This window comes from Ambystoma mexicanum, chromosome 1p (assembly GCF_040938575.1).
Source record: "Ambystoma mexicanum isolate Mex_15411 chromosome 1p, UKY_AmexF1_1, whole genome shotgun sequence".
Lineage (NCBI taxonomy): Eukaryota > Metazoa > Chordata > Amphibia > Caudata > Ambystomatidae > Ambystoma > Ambystoma mexicanum.
Window position 1 is genome coordinate 131,999,435 of NC_090921.1, and position 23,213 is coordinate 132,022,647.

Below are 23,213 nucleotides of genomic sequence, written 5' to 3' on the forward strand. Positions count from 1 at the left end.
ACTAAGTAGCAGACATTGAGGCCAGCCATCCATTATCACTTCGTCTTAGCTCAAACTTAGATGCCCCCTATCTGCCAGTGTACAATAGCCGCGCAGCCCTCCATAATCTGGTGTCGCCCTCATGGATTGTGGCTACATCCCTAGAGTAGTCCCTTCGGGTGTTGTATCCAGATAGGTGCAACGTGCAGTGGGAAAAGGCTGGTTGATGAGCACACATCACCGAACTACCTCAAGTGGTCCCAGTATTGCAATTCTCAGTGACCTCCATGGCGGATGCTCCCGTCTCCATCCGTATTGTTTGATCAACCCTAAAGTTGACCCTCAGGAGCTGTGACCAGTCAGGTGCGAACTGCAGTGAGAGGAAGCCAGGTGGCAAGTCCATGTATGTGTGTCTCTTCTGTGGTCATTATTAATCCATCTTGGAACATCTGATTCGGGGGGAGTCCTATGCCTGACCCCGCCCAAGCCCGGGGAATTCAGGGATTCCACGCTCTTCATAAATTCCTATCCCTTCCATAGTCCAGATCTTACATCTTCTTCTGATGTAGATTTCATAACCGCCATCAGGCCCGACCGCCGCTCACTATCTATTGGTCGACCCGCCTACGCTCAACATGCACAGCTCTCACCTTGGCGTTCCACCTTCAGTACACTTCTCATAGTAGCAACTCCACACAGGCTCTTCCTTCCGCGTCTGTCTCCCCACAGCCACAAGACACTCAGATCCTCCTCACTCTCACAGGTGACTACAACACTGACTTCCTGACCCTCAACAACCTCTACAACACCATCCAAGCCTGGTTGGCGGACAACGGACTATGCCTCAACTCTGACAAGATGGAACTCCTCCTGGTAGGTTCCCCCGACACTCTAAAAAATCTAGATGCCCAATTCAGCCACTTCACCATTGATTCCATTAAAATTCCAGTTTCCGACTCTGTCAAAACTCTGGGAGTTTACCTGGATTCCAGCCTATCCATGGACAGACGAGTCAATGCAATAGCCTCTGCAGCTGCATATCATGCTAAACTTATCAATGCAGTCAGACCCTTTCTCTCCAAAGAGAACTGCACCAACATAGCCAGAGCCATCACCGGCTCTAGGCTAGACTACTGCAACATACTCTTTCTAGGAACCTCCAATAAAAACGTAGAGACTACAAGTAATACAGAACAATGCTCTCCGGGCAGCCCAAGGCATTGCTAAAAGAGAGCAAATTTCTGAGGCCAGAAAACTAGCCCACTGGCTCCCAATAAAGGAAAGGATTGTATTCAAAGCCCTTACACTGACCCATAAGTGCATTCACGTCACTGCTCCTGCATACCTCTCACAAAGGATCCACCCCGTCTCCACTACCAGGCCAACCAGATCACCGTACACCAACATGCTCTCTGTGCCACTAGTAAAAAGAGTAAAAGCGGGAGGATCCAGCTTCCCTTATCTCGCGCCCTCTCACTGGAATGCCCTACCACCCACTATCCGTGGTGAGGCCTCCCTCACCACCTTCCGCAAAAAACACTGAAAACTACCCTCTTCACATAAGGCCAGACACATCAGCACAAATACTTTTCATGTATACTGTATTATATGACCAAAAGCAATATCTGTAATAACAGTATGATTTCCTGTAACATTCATAATGTGTCAACAATCGCTACCATGCCTGTACCATTTAACTAAATTATTGCAAGTAACAGCGCCTCAATTCCCCTGAGCTGCTTGTGCGCTATATAAATGTAAATAAATAAATAAATAAATAAATAAAATGCCTCACTGAACTTAGAGGAAGGGACCCTCATCTGCATATGTCAATTCCAGGACTGCCTATCTTGATCAGAGTGAGCCATTGCCCTTGAGTTCCGGTTCAGCCGTTAACTGCTGCATGCCCACCGTGCCATATTGACTTCAGCAAAAGTCCAGTGTAATAATCAATAAAAAGGTTAATTTGCATAGTTTAACCCCAGGGGCATGAAAAGTGGAACGCTACTCCATACTGCCACCACAGTCTCCCAGCGGTCAGGGGGAGCCATCTTTAGTCTGAGTCATAGATGGGGCCTATGCAGATTCTCCTTAGTCAGACCATCGCTTGACTTTGGTCCTCAGTGCTCCTCACACTGTCTGGCAAGAAGTCATGTTAGCCGGCTTTGTCGACATAGTTCTTGTTTTCATCTCCCTTGCCAGGGCCTTGGTTTATCGAATTGCGTTCCTTCTTTCCACCACCTCCTTGGGGAAGTCCAGGACGATGGGAATCAGTGCTCCCTTCCTTACCACAAGCCATGGCCTCTGCGGGTAAATCTTCCCGGCTCTGTAGGACATTTCCACCTCAGAAGGATTGATGACAGTGGTCCCAAAATCAACAGACAGTCTGGACAACTGAAGAGTTCATGTTTCCTTCACCCCCACCTGACTCCACCACCTTCATAATGCACAGGCTGAAGGATCTTCTTCTCGAATCCAGGTCGGTAATGCGGGTACGTAGCTTGGAAGCCCTGAAGCTTCCAGCCATCTCGCCGGTACGGTCCCCAGTGTTCTTCTCTTCTACAGACGTTTCCATGTAATAATGTCCCTGCAAAAATGTCTCCTGATAAAAAATTTGCCATTGTTTGCAGAGACTTTATTACATTGAACATGCTGTGGAAATTTTTACAAGCGGATCTTGGGACATCACCGCAACCCATCCCCATACATAATGTCACCATATAAAACGTCGCCAATGGCTTTTCCCAGCAAAATTATTTATGGGGACATTATGTATGGGGACATTATGTATGGGGACATTATTACCTGATGCCCTACAGACACTCTACTCTCTAGATGAGACACATTACCATAGAGGTCTTTTCTGGTTATCGTCATGTGTCCCACATCCTGGGCGACCTTGGGGAGTTAGGCACCACCTCTTCCATGTCTGCCTCAGGGCCAGGGTTTATAAATTTGGCTCTCTTTGGGGGAGGGTTTTCTTTTTAGGGTTCACAGCAGTCATTATATCTTTAGGTAAATCTGTGTCTTGGGGAGATCAGGACCTTCCAGCTCAAGGGGCTGTCCTATAAGCTGAAATCTGGGGCTATAAAGTCCCTAGAGAGCGCCCAAAGCATTATTGTTAGTACTATGGTATTTACTGAGCACAGACCTGGCTTTGAGAAGCAACGGAGTGCTTTACAGAAGTACACAAAAATACAGATACACAACGGAGCACTTTACAGAGGTGTACAACATTACAGATGCGTAACGGAGCGCTTTTCAGTGGTAATAACAGAACAGATATACAGCAGGGCACAGGGGAGGGGTACTGCTGTATCAGGTGGTGGGGAGGACATGGGCTGGTGTCCTCTAGTGAGTTAATGTGGCGTAAGGGGGCCTAGGTGTAGTGGAGGTGAGACTCCTTGAAGAGGTGGGTCTTGAGTTCTTTTCTGAATTGTAGGAACGCGGGGCGAGTCTGATGCTGACGGTCTAATGAACAGTCTCCTTTTCAGGTTTCCCTGTAGGAGTCCTGGAGCAGGGGAGTATTACAGTGTTTAGGTAGTAGGACTGTCGCTTGTTTTCAGAAAGTTCAGATGTCTGAGTGAATGAACCCGGGGACTGCACTTTCCCTGTCTCCGTTCTCTGACATCACAACTACAGCATAATACACTGGATCACTAGTGATGTCACAAATAGATTACAACATGATCAGCCATGTGTGATGCCACATCTAAAAGAATGTAGTACTATCAGCCAGCTGCAATGTCACAACTAGAGGATTAAAATATAATTGGCCAAGTGTGTTGTCACAACTGGAATGTTATAATACCATCGAACAGTTGTGATGTGTAATGCAGGGTTTTGAAAATTGAGGGGAGCTGGGAGCTATTTAGCATCTGCTTGTAGCCTGGAAGCGCTTGTTTAGCTTGGCACCAACAGCTACCAGGAGCTACTTTTGGCTCCCAAGGCCAAGTGATGCCAAAAAAACACACCCATGTGACATTAACTTTGTGTTTGGGGTGATCTATAAATGAGCATTTGGACACATCTATATGACATTTAAAGCATAAGAGTCATAAACAAAGGACATAATGTTAATTCTGCATCTTGTGCGTAACTTAGACTTGCGGAGCACTGTGTACTAGCTTCTTGTTCCTCAGAAGTAGCTCCTGCTCACTGGTTAATGCCAGATACCTAGGAGCTGCTTTTAGCGCCTGCTTATCCAAACTTAATTTCGATCCCTGGGAATGTCATAACTAGATTATAAAATAAAACAGGGGGGGGGGCCTTGGAATCTCTCTACCAGCACGAACACAGCCCAATGACCTGTTCTTGGGTGAATAACCCCTGGGAGAGACTCTACCAAGTCTTTAGCTCACTGTCCCTTTCACATAAAAAACATTTCACCGCATATCAGTCTTTGTCCTGCCCAGAGGCAGTCCAGCACCGAAATGCTAGGCAATTCTCCTCTGAACAAGAGTACCAACAGCAACCTTGAGAGATTCCCAGACCCCACCCTTGTTTTGCATAGATTATAAAATATTCAGTCGAGTGTAATGTCCAAACTAGCAGATTGTAATATAATTGGCCAGGTGAAAGGTCACATCCGGCCCCTGGAAGAGCCCTTTGCCAGGCCTAGTCCATCACTCCTCCAACTAAACACAATATTAAAATGGCAAGGTTGTGTTACATGTGGTATCACAGGACTTACTATTGCCAAACTCAATAGCCCTTCCTTTAGCAACCTTGAACTGATGAAGGACAGAGTGGGTCCTATTGGGGCGCAAACCTGCAGGTCCCTCCACAGCATTAATTCACCAGCTGGAACCTTGCCATTCCAATACAGTAGCCCACTGACTGTAGCACTTCAGTGGGTGGCATTACGAGTTTGGCAGTAATTCCTGTGGAAGTTCCACCAAAATCAATTACTGTTACTGCAACTTGGTCTGGTGGTAAATCTTCCAGATTATGAGTGGCGGTAAAGTTTTGTTATTACCAGTTAATGGAGTGCCATGATATTCCGTGGGTAGGCCCGTGGTAATTGCTCCAGTTTTGGAAAGTAAAGTGGGGGAAATGCCACCAAGTGCCAGTAGTATTGCCTCTACTTTATCTCCAAACTCGTAGTATGCCGGTGCAGTAAATTAAAGTGGCAGTAATCAAGTTACCACATACCTGCAATACACCACGATATGCGGTCAGTCACACATTCCAGGTGCCCGCAATTTTTTCCACAATCTCGTATTTCTTTAGCACTGAACTCAGAGACGCCAGGAAGATAGCTCAGTAGGAAAGAGCTGTTGAATCCTGAGTAACCTGCAGATCAGAACCTGTAGATCACATGGTCTGGCCTGTTGTACCTCCATCTGTGGATATGATGATTGCCAGTCTTATTCAGCCTTATCGCAAAATCGCTACACAGTACACCGGGGCTTGCATTGCTGGCTTGCAGCCTGAAGATATACCTCCCCCCTGCTCCTCAGTGCTGTGAGGTCGCCTATTATTCGGGAATGAACCTGCAGTACCATAAATGGACATTTAAAAAGATGGAGCTGACACCTGGTTGAGTTAACTGCCAAACCTAACTTTGTATCTTAGTCATTTCATAGTGCCAATCTTTAGTTTGATGAACACGAGTGTGCGGGCAGAGGCTCTAGTTGCATGAGACGCTGACCCAACTCTCACAGAAAAAGGCATGTATTGTACAACCGCTGGCTACCTGCGGCTCAACCCACTGCTTTCTGCTATCACTGCAAATCTGTTTGATCAGATAATCACAACAGCACTACTCCTAATTAGACACTCGGAGACCATTTAAAATGCATATGGTACAATTTGGTGGGTGCAGAATTAAGTATTATTGTGCGTCCAACAGTTAGTGACCAGTAGATATTAGGCAATAAGCCGCGAGCCTGCGGGCTGTTACCGCATAAAGTAATGCCCCTGGGGCAGATAGTCACAGTCCAGACCGTAGCGAAGGTATTAACAAAGGCCCTGGGGGCGTTAACTTAGGCGGCAATGGCCAAAAGCTCAGTGCTTATTGCCACTAATACCCCCAGCCTGTTAGAAAGGGGTACTAATGGTGGTTTTTTTTTGGCTGCGAGACGCCTTGCATTTCATAGCCAAAAAAAAAAGAAAAGTTTAAAAAATGGCTGCCGCGGACAGGAAATGTAGTCAGTGGCAGTCATAGTAAACAAAGAAAATGGCTGCCATAGAAGGGGAGAAGGGTCTACACTTAGTCCCTTCTCCCTTTCCATGGTGGCCATTCAAGTAAATTAAAAGAAAAGTAAACAAAAAAAAATGGCTGCCATGTAATAGGGAGAAGGGACTACGTGTAGTCCCTTCTCCCTTTCCATGGTGGCCTGAATTACGCACAATTACGTGTGCAGCCTTACCGTCAGGTAAGGCTCACAAACACACCAATCAGTGCATTTGTTACAATGAGAAACACCCGCGCTGGGTACTGATTGATACAAATATATTGTCTGCATGATAGATGGATATTGTATTACTTAGATTTGAAGAATAAACTAGATCAGAGGAACATTTTTAGAAATCCCTAATTGAATCTGAGCAATTGCATTATATAATTTTGGCTCCCAACATATACGGTCTTCATTTCGGATGAGACTTGGTTAGTTTCAATGTGCGCGTACGTATATAGTTTCTGTAGCCCTGAACTACTTGTGAAACCAATGATGGCAAGTGCAACAGCAGTGACTGATTAATAATCTAATAATACAGACCTGGCGCCACACGCATCTCGTGCAACGTGAATTAGAGTTAATTTCCAAAAAGATGAGTTTCCAGAAATAGTTCTGATTTTTATTACCACAGTCGATTTTTCACGATCACGCGACATACTTCATGCTCCATGTATATGCTCCGTCCTCTTGTGGTTTGCTCCCTGGTGCTGAGCCGGCTCGAATACTGCAACCCTCTATTTTAGGCCCAACCGACCTACATCCTCCATTGGTTGCAGCTACTGCAAAACCTTACTTTAGTATAGTTTAGTTTCTCTATCTATACCACGCGTCGAACCCTGAGGTAACTGGGCGCCAGAGACTTTAGACAATAACTGCAGGTTACAAGTAGTTACATATTATACAAGCAAGGAAAAACTACATTGATAAGTGCAGGTGACCGGTTACAAAGGTGGTCATAGAATTGGTACAGGTAGAAATACAGTGCAGGTGAGATACAGAACAAGTCCGGCAAAAATGGTCAAACACATGCGCATTTCTTGCTGGCAAGCCAGGCCTTCGTTTTAGCTTTGAAGGTCCAGAACGATGGTTCCATTCTTAAGGATAGAGGCATAGCATTCCATTGTTTGGCTGCTAGTGTAGGGAAGCTGCAGCCACCCACTTTTTTAAAGTTGAATTTAGGGATAGTGAGACAATGTGTGTACATTGACCTGGTAGGTCTGGTTGATAGCCGTAGATTGAATTTGTCAGCGAAGTACTTGGGGCAGTGTTCGAAAGATATTTGTGGATGGTGACGAGTGATTTTAGGGTGATTCTGTCCCTTACTGGGAGCCAGTGGGCATCCTGTCTAAAGCTTGATATGTGGGCATGCTGCGGAATGCTTAGTGCCGCTTTGAAGGCGTTGTTCTGCAGCACCTGGAGCCCGTATTGCCACCAACACCCCTTACGGTGCGCAGATCTCCCTGGTTCTGCATTCACTCCATTGGCTTCTGGTTCAGAAGCGGATTATCTTCAAATCCCTCTGTATTATGCAGCGAGCGTATTATGGAGTGGGAGCCGAATTCCCACAGGAGAAATTTCAGCACTTTCAACTGGGTCGTCCTTTGAGATCATGTGATGCCAGGTTCCAGGTCATCCCTCGGTTTCGGCGGGATCGGATGGGTGGCCACTGTTTTCGGTCACGGCAGCCAAAACTGTGGAACGCTTTGCCTTTGTCACGCCGGACAACTGCTGACCACCTTGGCTTTCGTTGACTTTTAAAAACCCTTCCGTTCCAATTCCTCCTGCTGCCGATGCTCCTAGCGAACGGGCGCTTTATAAAAACCACTAACATAACATAACACAGTTCTTTAGCTCTGAACTACTTGTGAAACCAGTGATGCCTTTTCCCCGCATTCGCTTGAAGGTTATAAGAATGAAACAGCAGGACCGAGGATTAGATTATGTAAGAGAATGCGCTTTTGCGGTCCATTTAAGCCACATGGGCAGTACAGTTAGGACGTCCATTGAGATGTAACACTGTTCACGTATAGAAATGACAGCGCAACGTCAGCCGATGGACGTGCAACGTCACGCTGGGTATAATTAAACATCAAAAAAAGATGGCGACAGCTACCAGTTGCCATGCGGAACATCGCATTATCCTACCAGGGTTCTGAGCTTTACAACCCAATAAATGATGGGAGTATTTTTTCTAATGGGGTGCTAATTTTTAAACTAGATGAATGATTTAGAAATAAACTTACACGTGACAAGGTGCTGTTTGTCTTTTATTTTTCTAGTGGAGAATATTGGAGTGTTCAAATTTAGAACTTGGAATGACAACCCTACCCTACCAACAAGAGGGATACGGGGAAACGATATGATTAGCCATTTCAGGGGGAAAAAGGGGTATGGTTTTATAAACACAGGGGCCTAAATGGCTTAAAACCATCTAGAATGTAAGTTATGCATGAGTAACCGGAATACTGATGGGGTTTGCACCAAATTATCCAATATAAAATGCTTAATGCCAGTGTTGGTCGCATTCGGCATAGGTAAAAAAGATTGGACCCCAAAAAACCGAACTGGGTGAGCGGGTGTTGCCTAGGTGTCCCCTGCTCCCCTAGTTCGGTATTTTTAGGTTCTGGAGTTGCACGGGTGTCCCTGCATACATGAAAGATAAAGTAGGAGACAAATGCGGCATAATGCACTATTTCTGATAAACTCGAATTGCATAATGCGGCCTAATGCGCTATTTCGTAGTTCGAGCTTTTCGGAATTCACAATGCGAACGAATATCCATACCGATGACAGTAACAGTTTTGCTAGCACAGGTTAAAAACCTTTTTCCAGAAATAGGAAGTGATCCTATGAAGCACTAGAATGTGAAGGGTTCATAAGTGTTTGAAGACTCATAGATATAGGATTAAGTGATTATAATTGTTCAATCCCTTTTATTTTGGGAAAAGCGCTGGCAGAGTGGTGGCATAATCTGGTGTGCGTTAACATCTTATAGCGAATGGTAGTGACACATGAGGTGTTTTTGTAAAGATTTGGTCACGATATTTAGGTAGCGGACGAGTGAAGCAATTTGATTTGATGTAAACATTGGGTATCATTACGAGTTTGGAGGTAGCCAGGCCCTTAATAAGGGCATGGCTACCCCCAAACTTGGGTCCGGCTCCTGTTCCCGCAGAAGGGGACTTACTGGGCCATTCTGACCTTGGAGGGCCCGGTAATTCACTTTCGCGGGAGCTGGTATGTCCCGATTTCCATTTGAGCTCTCATAGGGCTCAATGGGAACGGGGAGGATGGTAGCAGCGGTACCGTTCATAACGGTACCGTTGCTACCATCCTGGTCTGCACGGTGCCGCTCTGCACGCCTGATCTGACCCGGCGTCCAGAGCGGCACCCGCGGGCAAACTCGTAATGTTGCAGCATGGCTGTCACGGAATTCCCCCTTTTTCACCTGGGAGCGATCCTTGCAGGATTTCTTGGGCGGTGTCTTCTTACGCACGGACCTGGTCTTGTATAAGCCTGCGCGAGCCTCTTCTGACTCCAGGGATTCAGATACTCCCGGATCCAGGAACAAAGAAGGTGCGCACACGGAGCACGAGTCCAGGAAACAAGGAAGAAGGAAGAGGGGTAAGGGAATGGAATTAGAAGGTCCAGGAACAAGGATAACAGAGTAGCGAACTACGGAGCACACGTCTAGTCGCTGCTTGCAATAGCATTGAGACGTGCGGGGCCGCAGCCTATTTGTAAAATACACCACGTCTGACGTAAAGATAGAGGAAGGCGTTCCACGTTAGACGGCCATGTTGGAAGTATCAAGGAGTGCAAGCCCCGTTGTGATAAGGACCATGAAGTCCAAAAGGGGTGCATTCTGTGGGTCATGACAATGGCAACAACGGCGCCGGTAGCACTACCAGCGTCGTTGTTGCCTTATCGCAACAGTCGTAATGAGGCCCATTGTTCTGGTAGTTTCCACATTCAATCCCTGTTGGCAATAAATATGGTGACTTTCTCTCTCTCTTTCCATTTCCTCTCTCCCGTCCTTATCCCTATTGTTATTTGGGTTCAATTGCAATTGAGAATGTTGTGGTGTGTGAAATAATGGAATTGTGATCAATCTGTAGTGCACGTTGTGGGTACAGACAACAATTTGAATGGGAAGCGCTTGGTTCTTTTTCATGCGTTGATTGGGTATCATTTCTTTCCCACGTGCATTTTACTTTGTATCACAATTTTGTGTGAACATGTGACAATCTTTATATTGTTTAACAATAGATGGTACATTTTGTTCATTAATATGGTACGCATCTCTGAGGAAGGCCCTAAGAGGGTCGAAACACGTGTTGACTGTCCAATAAAACACAGAGAGTGTCTAATTAGGAGCATTGGTGTTGTGATTATCTGATCAAACAGATTTGTATTGATAGTTAGGGCGCAGGTGGCAGGTTTTTGTACAGTCCATAAATGGACATGGCAGGTATTTTAAGACAACATATCTACCAGCATTGCCTGGGCACGCTCTCGGGCCTGCCCCACACCCAACACTCTTGGATCTCTCTATTATACTACTCAGAACTGCCTCGCAGTGCGTATAATAGCTCAACACATTATCTTTGGCGTTGCCTCTCACTGGAAGATAGTCGATGTATAATGGATGAACACACCTTCATACTAATGAAAGCGATAAGATCGCTGAGCTCGACCACAGTGTCTGGAAACTGCTCTTTAGCGTTCCCTCCCACTTCACCCTTGCTCGGGCTATTCTTCCCAGCGGGTGGCCCCATGTGGGGGCACTATGAGCCTCGGACAAGGGCTTAGCGCTTTGATACTACTAAGGTTATATGATATATGATATTTTATTAATATAGCACTTATACACAAGTGTTTCAAAGCGCTTCAAGGCGGGGTAGGGAGGAAGGTGAAATACAATAACATTCTTACAAGGCCTTGAGACATTAAGAATGGGCAAATAAACTATCCTACTAGGCCTGGCGACATTTCTGATAGTGTAAGAGCATTGACAATAAACGAGGCAAGGATGGGGGGATGAGAGGAGGAGAGAAACAAAAAATAAACTATCGTACTAGGCCTGACAACATTTCTGATAGTGCAAGAGTATTGGCAATAAATGAGGGCAGGATGGGGGGGGGGAGAGGTGAGGAACAAACAATAAACTATCGTACTAGGCCTGACGACATTTCTGATAGTGCAAGAGTATTTGCAAGAAATGAGGGCAGGATGGGGGGGAGAGAGGTGAGGAACAAACAAACTATCGTACTAGGCCTGATGACATTTCTGATAGTGCAAGAGCATTTACTATGGCGAGGGAAGGTGGTAAGTCAGCGGAGCCAAAAAGCAAACTAGCATACCATATGATGAGGCGGAGACGCTTGAGATAAAAACAAGAACCAAGTGCACAGATTGGCCAGGTTCCAGCCGAACACCTGCAATGCCACGGAAAGACTCGCAATAGCCACCCCGTGGGAAGGCGTCATTCACCATGCGTGTAATTTACACCTACATCGGGCAAGTGTGTGAGCGATTGTGTTGTGATCTGTATGCTGCGGGGCAGGAGGAGGGTACATAGTCCAGAGCTAGGTCACAAAAGGGTCCTGTATTATGCCATGTTATGCCATGTCATGCCAGAATACCTTGTATAGCACCCATTGTACTTGTATAACGCCCATCTGCCAATCAGAAGGCTGCGTAGAACTATGGGAATATTCCAGTGTGTCAGTTCTGGTCCCTTATTGTAGAGGTGGAGTGAGGTGTATTCTATGTCTGGGAGACATATTTGTTTCCCTTATTTATTTAGGCGTTTTGTACAGTGCTACATGGCACCTTGAGGTCGCTTTCAAGAGACTGTCCTTCTTGTGGACGGCGTCCCGATGCAAACCTAGCCTCATGTTGGTTGGCTGCCTTCCATATTTGACTGGCCAATGAGACATGGGCCCTCATTACAACACTGGCGGTAACCCATGGTGCTATTAGCACGTGTTGTAACAAGTCTGCCAATGTTCAATGGGGAATTACCACCCCATTCCAACGTTGGCGGGGCAGTAATTCCCCATTGAACATTGGCCCTTCCCCATTCCCATTTTTGGCCCATAGGGCTCAATGGGACTGGGGAAGGTGGTAATTACGGTACCGCAAATTGCGGTACCGTAATTACCTAGAAAGTCCCTTTGCGGGTCCCTATTTTAACGGCTGGTCCAGACCAGCCGTTCAGGTCGGGTCCCGCAAAGGGACCTCGTAATTAGGTGCTAAGGGGTTAACGGCACCACAGCCTTTTACGGCGCCGTTAACCCCTAAGCGCCAGGGTCGTAATGACCCTAATGGAGTGTGATCATTGAGTGTTCTCTGATTGGTGATGCCCTGTCCCTCAGCCAAGATAGGGCTGGCCCACTCACGGTCTGCAAAGGGGTCAAAGGTATGCTTCCCTTGCCCCGCCTGCACTTCTTTGGCCTGGGAGAAGGTGGCAGCACGTACACCAGAAACATGAAAGGATACAGAGAAGATTAGCGTGGTCCCTGCGCAAGGACGACGTGCAAATGCATGCATCAGGCCTTAAAAAAAAAGGAGGAAGCTGGTTGTGGTTCCTGGGGCGGAGAAAGGGCTCCTGGAGGGAACAAGGGGATAGCATTTCACTACTTCTTGAAATTGCAGCTATACACTAAATATCAAATAGTGCCTGCGATGCATTTTCTGCATTATGTCTTTTTTTTTTGCAATTGCAATGCAGTGCGCTATTAAAAGCAGGCATGTAACGAGTTAATGAAGTAAACGGTTTATGGTCATTTCATCTAAAACCATTGCATCTAATGCCATTCCATCGAAATGTTTCCATCTAAAAAATTTCCATCTAATACCTTTCTTTCTTTTTTTTGGGGGGGGGTGGTCCAAACCCCCATTCTTTACCCTTTAAAATACACCTGAACAAATATTAACCCTTTACCCCTCCTCCCCCAAAAACATGCATTAGATGGATATTTTTTATATGGAAAAATATTGATGGAATGGTATTAGATGGAATGGTTTTAGATGAACCGACTATATACCAAGTAAACCCTCTTGAGTAATATATGTCACCAGTCGCAGCTGGCGACCATCATATTTCAAGGAAACTATTCCGTGCAGACATCTTCTGCAGATAGACTGCCCTGGTCTTGGATCATTTGGATTCAGGGCTGGTTCCTAGGGTTTGTTAGACCCTGTGCACCGCAGGACATGAAAGCCCCCTACTTTGCATATAGAGTGACAACACAGAAAATGCCACAGTGGTGTGCGACAGCATGGTCTTCGATACTCACTAACACCATGGGGCGTGAGAGTGTAAGGAATGGAATTGCAGCAAGGGTAACATCCACAACAGTGTGTTTCAATGTTAAGGGCCTTTTTCATGGAAGGGTTTTATAATGGCGCAATCCCATAGGAAAGCGTTCCATGAATACTGTCGCATTAGCAGCAGCACTGGCCATGCAAACGTTCACATACGGCTAGGTAAGAAAGAGCCTTCACGTGCCTGCCATGCATAGGCCACCTGACTGTGAGACGTAACATGTATGAATTACTGAACTGGGTTTAGCATCCCAATAACCTCACGTCTCCAAAGAGCTCAACTAACATCCTGCAATAACTAGGATCCTCTTGTTTTCTTCTTAAATGTTTACCTATCTACCACCGAGGACAGCGCCCTACCGATTGTATAACTGTCACCTTGGCATGCATATTCAGAAAAGCAGATATCACTTTCCCCGTGGAGGACCCGGCAACAAAACTGCACACGGAAATGTGTTTCACATGGGAAAAATCATAACACTTATTCTTCAGGCTGAATTATTTGTTCAGCCTGTCTAAGAAAACCAAGGTAATAAAAGTGTAGTAATTAAGCAGTGCAGTGAATTATAATATAGTTAATCTGTCTCCCAATAGATATATCACCCGGATGAAGACATGCCACTAATTGGCCATACATGTCGAAACCGGTCGATAATCTTAGTAGTCTTCATGTAGTGAAGAATAACAGTACAGAAAATAGGGCTTTGGTGGTCTTGGTGAACAGTGACAAAGCGTGGAAGACATGGGGCAATATAAGAGAGCTTGAAGGACATTAAGTCTTTTTGAAATGTACTTAACAGAAGTAATGTGACAGAGATTTTCAAAATGAATTTGGATATGTGACTATATGAATGTTATGTAGCATTTGTAATTTGGTTATATGTGAATGTGTACTGTAAGGGATCAAGAGTAAGACTCAATGACATGTTCAGTATTGACTATAAGCTTTCATTTGTCACAAAATAATAAGGGAGTTGGGAGAAAGCCTATCTATCCTTAAATCTAAGAGGGGTTTTTCAGCCTCAACAAAACTAAGGAACAGAAGTTAAACAAAAGAGCATCCACAGTCCTGTGTCCAAAACCCTCAACTGACCCTTACATGCTAAACTAAATATAAAGTGTAAAGGGGTATTTCTGTAAGCTAGGTACTTGTAGCTTTCTCTCAGAGTTCAAAACATAAAGTTCAAAGGTGTCAAAAACAAAGGAATACAGTTCCACCAGAAAAGGGGTCTTCCCTCTCCTCTAGATTTCTTCTAGTAGTTTTGTCACTGTATCACAGTTCAAGGAGGAAGACTCTTCCATTGAGTCTCCTTTAAATACACAAATATTTTAAATATTCAGTTTATCCCACTCTGTATATCAGTTTACCTTGAAAGGGGATGGTTTTTCCCTTGTCCTTTGATCATTCCTCTTTTTACCTCTGGTGTACTCTCCTGCCAAGGTATTGGGACTTTATCACTGATCCTTAAAAGTGATGTGGACCTTCCCTTTTGTATTTGTCCTTATTGTTCCATGCAGAGGCGCTGTTAGGGGGTGGCTAAGAGGGCTATAGGCGCTGGTCTTTTGGTTTTAGCCCCGGATAGAATCTCAGGAGCTACAACCAAAAGGCTAGTTAGCCCCCAGTCCCGACAGTTCCAACATTACCATAGCCCCGGGTCTTTTCCAGACCTACCAACACCCCTACTTCCACGGCTTCAGGTTTACTTATCATTCCTGGTTTACTCTCCCGTCAGGATATCACAGTTCTGTTTCTTGGGATGTGGGTCCCCGGGTCGCAAAGTGCCTGGTTTACTCTCCTGCCAGGGCTTTTCCGTTCTCTGTTCCTTCTTTCTTTCATCCAAGAAAGAATGCTTTTCCAGTATTTGGTCACCAACCCTTTCTCAGCAAAGTTCTTAGCACTGGTCAGATTCGTATCAATGTCCTTTTACAAGCATTGTCTCACTGACCCTTTCTTCACACTGTTCGTATTTGTTTCAATCTCTCTCTCCAGGTATTGGGTCACCAACACTTTCTTCACACTGTTTGTATTTGTATCAATCTCTCTTTCCAAGTATTGGGTCACAAACCCTTCAATGCAATTTACCAAAAGGGAAAGGGACAGCAGCTGAAGAGGGTGGCGGTGTGCATTTTGGGAGCGCAGGCTACAGTTTCTGTGGGACAAGTCATTTTCAGGTTGGAGAGGCAGTAGTTCAGGGGGATTGACAGTTTACAGTGTGGGGCCACAGCTTTATGAGAAGAGGAAACAATTTGGGCACCAAGACGACGCTGTATATAGACATTTGTTTCACATTAGAACAAATCTTAACACTTACTCATCAATTATTTGGGCTATGAAAACAAATCATTTTATTTATACATTGCAGCACTAAATATCTTCCTTGCACACACTTTCACATTCATACCTACAACCAAACAAATATCTTATAAGGGATATTAATTTAATATATAGACACATTAATATGCAATTTCTTCACTGGAAAATCATATTACAATAATCATATCAAATTTCATGTATGTACACATTCATATAGCATCACAATACAATCAATGTCCTGTATGTACTGTGACGAATCCAGCAGCAACATCACTGATTCTCTGGAGGGAAGTTTCTCTTACGTGGCCAGGGAAAGGCAAAAGCTACCTGACTCTGACCCTGGGGTGGCTATCTGTGAGAGGACCACATAGGTGCGGACAACTCCAGAGAGGCAGGAAAACACGGAATTAAAATAAACCTTCAGATGTTATTCTTAATGACACCCATGAGCCTTTGCAACATGCCTGCATGGCTTATTGTGATGCAGATAGATAATTCACAAGTTTTCTTAGGCAACAGCCCTATTCACCTTCCCCCGCTTTAAGTACTGAGACGAGGAAGGGAGATGGAACAATGAGGATGACGAGAAGCGGTAAGCAAACACAGCGTTCTGCTCTTTGGAAAGTGTTAACTAATGCCGGGAAGTTTAAAACACACACAGCTGAACAGAATACGATGGAGAGACAGAGACTGCAGCAGAATGCAGCTTATGTGGATGCTGGTTGGAACGCCAGAGGCGAGCACGCTGTGGAAGGCAGCACTGAGGCTGACAAGAATGGCATGCAGAGAGAACGGGCCAAGACAAGCTCACTGCTTCATTGCTTTAAGCAGCTGGATCCGCCAGAAGCAAAGGAAGATAAAGCGGGAGCCAAACAGTTAACGGGAAGCACCGCCAGTCAGCGAGTCAAAGGAGAAGAAGACGGAAGGAGGCGAGGAACACCAGAACTGCCCTGTAAGGCCCTGGAAATAGTTTTCAAAGTAGCCCCATATTACACATGTTCAGCAAGCCCAACCCTTTTACTATGGGAACATTTGGAAATGCCACACAAAAGAGGCCCAGTATGCAGAAGCCTACTGGGAAATCGCCCGTGTTCCCTATAGACCACTACACCCTAGACCAGTCCACCCCTGCTGAACATGTGCACTGTTCCCTTTGTGAGACAATGCCATGCCCCTTTCCTGAGCCTGTACACTGTGCCCTTTCCTGTACCTGTGGACTCCAGCCTTACTGATCCTGTTTGCTGTCCCCTTTTCTGAGCCTGTGCACTGCCCCTTTATCTGAGCCTGTGCACTGTGCCCTTTCCTGAGCCTTTGCACTGTGCCCTTTCCTGAGCCTGTGCACTGTGCCCTTTGCTTTACCTGTGGACTCGAGCCTTATTGAGCATCTGATGTCCCCTATCCTGAACCTGCACCCTGCCACCCCCAGACCCTGAGCATGTGCTCTGTTCTTTCCCTGAGCCTGTGCGCGGTACCCTTTCCTGAGCCTGTGCACCGTATCATTTCCTGAGCCTGTGCTCTTTCCTGAGCCTGTGCACTGTGCCCTTTGCTGAATTGGTGGACTCCAGCCTAACTGAGCATCTGATGTCCCCTATCCTGAACCTGCACCCTGCCGCCCCCACACCCCGAGCCTGTGCTCTGTTCTTTGCCTGAGCCTGTTCGCTGGTCCCACACCACGTTCCTGAGCCAGCACGCTGTCTCGCCTTCTGATGTGGGTGCGACCTCCCCTCTAGGTCATGTGCCCTGGTCCCGCATGCGAACCTGCACCCTGTTTAACCCTGTCTATATTAAAGAGCACCGCCTCCTCCCCGGCTGAGCCTGTATGTCATTTCTGAAATGTTACATTGTGCATTACATTTATAGATGAAGTGTGCTTAGTGAAAACTTAAATACATATGAATTATCCCTTTTAATATTATATATGTAGCATCTGAATATTTATTTATTTTATTTATGACATTTATAGAACGTCCAAACCCTGAGGTATCACGGCGTTTGGTACAGTAGGACAGTGGAAAGAAGCAAAACGTACAGGCAATACAGCGCATTATTCAGACTTATCAAAGAGCCCGTTTTTTACAAGCTTTTCTTAAAGCCTTGTACGATTGTTCGTTTCTGATGTTGGCGGGGAGAGCGGTCCAGAGTTGGTGCGGAAAACCCCAAAGCTTGCGCCTCCTGCTCTTTTGCTCTTGTAGCAAGGGGTGACCAAGGAGATGCTGGAGCTAGAGCTTAGTGAGCGCACCGGAATAATATGAAAATATATAGATGGCTCCCAGCTGCTCACTTGGCTTCCCTAAAAGCCGTGCACCCTGCTGCAGCGCGTCTTATTACGGGTGCACAGAACTTTGACCGAGCCACTCCCATCCTACACGAACTACATTGGCTTCCTCTCTAGGCCACGATACCGTTCAACACTTCGTGTATCATCTACAAAGCAGTCACGAGTAGCACACCAGCGTGCCTAGAGACACACGATCCTTGCGCCGCAAATCGACCAACCAGCTTCAATCACAACTCGCCCACAAAGAGAAGACCCACTAACAATCCTTCTCTTGTCACTCACCCACCCTCTGGAAAACGATCGCGGTTTCAGCTCAGAATGCCCTCACAATTTTTCAATTTTGCAAATCTCTCAAATCAAGGCTTTTTCAACAACACCTGCCCACATACCGCTGCACAGACCTTAACTCACTGTACTTTCCTACTGTTAAATGATGCCAGCCCAAATGCTGGCTACCCACGCACTGTACAGCGCTCTGATGCTATTGAGCCAAGTCCGCTCTTTAAACAATAAAATAGAAAATAAAAATAAATCTTCTCAGTCTATTTCACCACGAGTGTGGCGTCTTTTTAATAGTGCGCACTGGCTTTTAAATCAGTTCTAGGGACAGCAATGTTATATATAAGACACAGAGATATTTACCCAGGATCAAACACATTGGTTGTGTGGTGAAGTTAGGATTTGCAATCGAGGCACCTGACCACATTTCTTCCGAGCGCTAGCTGTACAGCAAGTTACAGTTATTCGTAATTGTTTGGCATGCAAAGGACTTGCAAAATACACAAATCACATGGTCAATCAACCATAAGGAATATGCAAAATGATCTGTAGACAGGCTAATCAAAAGAGTATGATTGTGGCTTCATTTCCCCCAGCATAAATGGAAGATTACGGCAAAGCTAGATATGAGGCTAGAGAATGTTCTCTGGGTTTTAGTACTGAACTACCAAGACTTCAAGTTACTTAAATAAGTGGAATTGCGTGATAAGGTCACCCGTTTAGAATCATTGTTTGACACGAACTTGCAGCACAAAAAAGCAGACATGATGAAAATAAATAATACAGTTTACAAAAAGGTTTACTTTGTGATGACGTTTGTATGGTCTTGGTACAAGGCACAGGTGTGGTGCCTAAAGCACGACCCTTTCTCTGCATACTATTGTTCCAAATAGAGATTTCCAAAATGTGGCCAGCCCAATGAGACTCGGGCTAGTTTGAGTCACATATCTCTGGTCAGCTAGGATTCCCTGGGCTGCCTGTGGGGATCAGTCTTAGTTCATTTTATTTTGTTCACACTGTGTGTATATCTCTGCAATTGATGCCAGAACGCACTCCTACCTCCTGCCCTACTCTGGCTGTGGCAGTCGACTGGGTGCCATGACTCACCGTCCAGTCAGTAGCCTAACCACGGGGCACCGTGATGGCAGTCGCTACGCACTCGCATACCTGAGGCCTAGCCCGAGAGCAGCAGAGTGCTGTACAGGGTGTGCATAGCCAGAATTCCAACAGTGGCGCCATACTGTGAGTTGCAGTCTGTGCATCCATCAGGATTAGTCCTTGGTTAGGTATTGTTCAAAAAGCCACGTTTTGAGGCATTGGTCAATACCCAGGCTTTTCCACGTCATTGACACTCTGTTGGCATCACCGGCCTACTTTTTAATACACTTTTCCTGTCGGTTCTCCTTCCTCATCTATACAATCACTCCGGCAGACTGCATTGCTTCCCCCGTTTCTTTCCCTGTGGTTAATTCTTTCTTCTGAGCACTTGGACATTACTAGATATTCCCTGGCGCACTGTTTATTCCCATTCCCTCTGGTCCTACTCTGGCATACCTGCCCGCTCTAGCACCAGGTTTCTCTACATCGGTCCCATGTAATAAAGTCCCTGCAAAAATGTCCCCTGACAAAAAAGTTGCTGTTTTTTGTGGACACATTATTACACTGAACATGTGGGGGGACACCCCGGTAACACACAATTTATTATTATTTTTAACAATGGGAGCAGGGGACATCCCCGCAACCCGTCCACCATACATACTGTCACCATATATAATGTCGGGGGTCCTGGGAACATTTAACGATTTATATACAACACTATATGCTTCTGACAACCAAGAAGAAATAAGACGAGTGGAATATCTGAAGAAAGTCCCCTTAACGCGCATTACACCGGCAGACAGGGAAAAGCTGTAAGCGGAAATTCAGGAAGGAGGGGTGATAAATGTGATATAATCGCTGCATAAAAACAAGGCTCTGGGTCCGGATGGCTATCCCGCACATTTTCATAAACAATATCGAGATACTTTAAGGCCACACATCACAAAGCTATATAATTCATTTAGATCAAAGGGCACGATTACGAATTCAATGAACAAAGTGAAGCTGGTAGTGTTCCCTAAGGCAGGCAAGGACCTGTTTTTCCCTGGTTCATTTAGGCCTATAGCGTCAATCAATATAGACGCCAAAATATATACCTAAGTATTGGCGAACCGCTTAACGGAAATATTGCCAAACATAATAGGCCTGGACCAGTCTGGATTTATCTCACAGAGGCACGATAATGTCCGAAGAGTATACCACCTGCTGGAAAAAACGGCCATAACACACAAACCGGCGATATTGGTATCGCTGAACGTTGAGAAGGCTTTCGATAGAGTAGAATGGTCCCTCCTGTTCCGGACCATGGAATGCATGGGGTTTCTCTCTGCAAATAGCGTTAGCTATAAATTGGGCACTCTGGAACACTATTGGTATAAAGCGGGGTACTAAACAAGGATGCCCCCTGAGGTATGGGACTCAGTCATTAAAAAAGTGGCTTTTTCCACTTCCCCTTCCCCGTTTCTTCCAATGTTTCGGAACCCGGAGCATTCAGAGCTTGGAGTGAGGCAGGCTGTCTAAAGATATACAACATATGTTTAAAGGCCAAGATCTCAGAACTTTCGAGGATTGCAAAAGAGACTTGGGGGTGGGGGGGACGATAGATTCCTCTACACCCAATTACGGCACTGGCTAATGAGCCCAAGGATTAAAGCAGCGGCCACACAACAATTGACACCCTTCGTAAAGTACATTATGACCCACACTGGCTCGAAAAAGTTACTTTCAAGCCTTTACAAAATATTAAACAATGACACACCATTAGTACAATGGAACTATATAACAAAAATGGAAGGCCACATTAGCCAACGCCGTGCCAAGAGAACAATTGAACTATTTACGAGAGCCATTCCTAAACTCACCTGCTCCATCCACTAGAGGGAAACATGGTACAAGATGATATTTCAGTGGCAATACACCCCCGAGCGACTTCACGCAATGTACACAACGGTATCTGATTTATGCTGGAAGGGGGGATTGGAGACATATTTGGTGGGAGTGCCCGGTGATCGGACCTTACTGGATCGAGGTGCAGAATCAAACAGGGAGGATATTCTCCAACATTGATTCATTATGGGATCCGAAACAGACAACATTCTCAAAAAAACAGTTTACGTAACTTCATGACTCCCCCGATAGCAGTGTGGCTTGTAGTGGAACGAAAGTGGAAACATAGACAGGCGCCATCGAACCTAGACTGGTTACAGAAGATATGGTCTTATATCTCGCTGGAATGGGCTAGCTACATGGTCCAAGGGGACCTGGCCTTCCTTAAGTGTAACCGGGAAGACGTGCTGGGTTATTTACAAAGTGACTATATACTTCAATGGTGCCCTCATAGAATATGGATTCTGGACATAATGTGACAATATTAAGAGAAATCAGGTGATCGACCAACCAGATCAGACCCTTTGGCAGGGGTGGGGTGAGTTGGGGGGGGGCTGTAATTGTTTTTGTTTGACATGAAAATCAATACATATTACATTTTTTTTTAATGAAAAGATGGAGTAGGTTTGCACAGAGTTACAGTCCTTGGAAACATAAAGCATTGCAGTTGACCCTGAATAAGAAGCTCTTGTTGTTGGGCGTTCAGTCTTCCTGGCCTATATAACCAAATACTAATCTTCAGCTGCCGGTTTGCCAGTGGCGGCTGGTAACGTTTTCATTTGGAGAGGCGTAAATGCTTCTGCCTAACATGCAGAAGCAACTAAGCATAGCGAGGGAGCATGGATAAACGAACCCGGGTATCATGGTCTGACCACTTGGCTATCCCCTTCATGCTCACACTAACACACAAAAACCCACAACATGCCCCACACCACCCTCGCCGCCAGCTAGGCCAGACAAACCAAACGCATTACAGCTATAACCTTAGCACCACTCATACCACACACTCCCCACACACACATTCCTCCATCCTACTCCGCCAATACAACAGCATCATCACACAGGCACTCGACAAAATGGCTCCCCTCAAATTACAAAAACCCCACAACAACCACCACAAACCATGGTTCAACAGTTCCCTCCTCTCTATAAAGCAGGAAGCCAGATACCTAGAAAGAGACTGGCAGAAGAACCCATGCCCCTCAACCTGCACACCCCTCAGGCACTGCTATGACAAATATAAAACAGCCATATGCAATGCCAAATCCATCCAGTGCTTCCAAGAACTCCAATCCGCCACCACTTGTACGCAGAAGCTGTTCAACATCATCAAGTACATCTCTAAAGCACCACCCACACCTTCTGCACCCCCATCCACTGCAGTATGCAACTCCCTCATGAACTACTTCAACTACAAAATACACACATCTGGACAGCCCTCCCATCAGCTCCCCCACTCACACCCCCCACTCCCAAACATTACAACACATGGGACTCATTCCACCCCATCGACACAGACTCCCTCATGACCCTTCCTGCCAAAACAAACCCTGCACACTTCCTGGATGATGCATGCCCACCTCAAGCTGCAACCAAATGCATCACCACCCTCTCTCCACACTGGCTGCTCAACATAATCAACTCCTGTCTCTCACATGGTACTATCCCCACTGTACTCAAAACAGGACAAATCTCACACCTCGAAAAAACATATATCCACACCACACTTCCTGAAAAGGACTGCCCCATTAGTATCCTACCATACATTGCCAGAATCATGGAACACGTTGTAACTACCCAACTGCAACAACACATCCCCACAAACAACCTACTCAACCCCTTCCAATCTGGCGTTCGACCT

General features: G+C 45.7%; 1 protein-coding gene and 1 non-coding gene across 3 annotated transcripts in view; both read left to right on the top strand.

The window, feature by feature from the left end:
• The window catches only part of NYAP1 (neuronal tyrosine phosphorylated phosphoinositide-3-kinase adaptor 1), a 664,093-nt gene that overhangs the window by 465,575 nt on the left and 175,305 nt on the right, over positions 1–23,213 (top strand). The gene's annotated exons all lie outside the window — the stretch shown is intronic.
• On the top strand, positions 12,632–12,733 carry LOC138461690 (U6 spliceosomal RNA). The gene has a single exon (XR_011264301.1). It is a non-coding gene; the product is annotated as a U6 spliceosomal RNA (small nuclear RNA).